The sequence below is a fragment of the Cervus elaphus genome, chromosome 4 (genome assembly GCF_910594005.1).
Source record: "Cervus elaphus chromosome 4, mCerEla1.1, whole genome shotgun sequence".
NCBI classification, from domain to species: domain Eukaryota; kingdom Metazoa; phylum Chordata; class Mammalia; order Artiodactyla; family Cervidae; genus Cervus; species Cervus elaphus.
Window position 1 is genome coordinate 53,185,608 of NC_057818.1, and position 1,722 is coordinate 53,187,329.

The following is a 1,722-nucleotide window of genomic DNA, read 5'->3' on the forward strand; positions in this document are numbered from 1 at the left end:
GCAGAGCCCCCACCTCGTGCCTTCCTTCCTCTGCCACCCCAGGGAGCAGGTGTGGGCGGCTCTCCCGAGCATACACAGGGCCGCTGTAGGCCAGGCCCCTTTCTCATCCTTCTCCCCCTCCCAGAGGGTTCCAGAACTGTCCCTTCTCACAGATGGGGAAGCTGCCTGCCGTGACCGCACCGCACCAGCACTCTTAGCCACAAAGCTGTGTCAAAGCCTCACCTGTGCCCACTGACTATCTCCTGGCCTCAGGCGGCCTGGCAGGGCAGGAGGGCAAATCTACCGCCTCGAGAGTTGAGTCAGCCTCCCTTGGTCCATAGCCCTGGGACCCTGGCTGCCCGACCTTGCTTCTGGGCTTAAGAGCTTGTCTCCAGGGGGACCCCGAGGGTGAATCCTAGCTAAGAATGGTGCCAGGCTGTGGCATCCATAACTGTTGGGGTGCCGTCAGCACCCTCAGGGCTGCCAGTGCCCAGGACCCAGCCAGTCTTGTGTGGTGTGCCTGCCTTCCCGACAGACTGGGTACTGGTTCACCCACTTTGTAGATGAGGGGACTGAGGCCCCCAGGTGTCCCTGCACATCCCAGGAGTTGGCACCCCACATTCCCAGGTTTCCTTTTATTTGCGTGGGTGTTCTCATCAGTACTTCTAGGAGAGGAGCCCTGGGGCTGAGAACCTCTGCCACGGTACCCACAGAGCCAGGCAAGGCATCCAGGAGGTGTGTACAGAGCCCCACCTGTGTACACAGACACGTGTGCACACGCTGCAGGTTCTACCCCTCAGGCCGCTGCTCCACTCCCTCCACTGCTGTGCGTCAGTCCCCGCGCCCACTTCCCTAGGAGAAAGCCCCACATCCTCATCCCACAGCCTTTGGCAAGACCCATCAGTATACCCCACAATTGGCTTGGGGTTCTCACTGCTTCCACTGAGGCCGCCTGGTCCAGGCTCCTCATTACCCTGGGGTCCCCACTCAGCCTCCTCCCTGGCCTCTTACCCTTCCCCTCATCTGTTCACTCTTCATCCAGCAGCCAGAACTTTTCTTGTTTCTTTTTGTTACCCTGCATGGCGTGTGGGATCAAACCCATGCTCCCTGCAGTGGGAGCGTGGAGTCTTAACCACTGGACCATCAGGAAAGTCCCAAATAGCCAGAGCTTTGTGAAGCACAAACCTGACACTGCTCATTCGTTCAGAACCTACCATGACTCCCCAGTACCCCAGGGAGAAGAGCCCAGGCTGCTAACAGTGCTGAACACTTGTGGGGAGGGGGCTTCTTAATCCTTAGAGCCTCATCTGCCTTGCTCTAACTAGCTGTGCCTCTTACCCTCTGGCACTCTTCCCTTACCTGAGACATGCGTCCAGGCACACAGCACTTCATCTTACCCTGTGCATCCTCCAGGTTGTAGCTCCACAGCTCCTCCTCGAGGAAGCCCTTCCTGATCACCTCCTCTGAGACAGCCCCCCCCCCCCCCCCAGCTCCCTGGTCCCACATCCCAGCCCTGCCCACTAAGGGTCATCACTGCCTGGGGACAGGTAGTGTCCACCACCTGGACTGAGCCCTGTGAGGACAGTCTCAGAGCCTTGGCCATTGCTGTGTCCATGGCACAGAGGAGTCACTCTGAATGTTTGCCCAATCCTGACTCTCACCGGCACACATCCAGAAGTAAAGACCTAGATGGGACCTGTTTTAAGACACCAGTGGAGAGACTAACATACAGTCGATCAACAA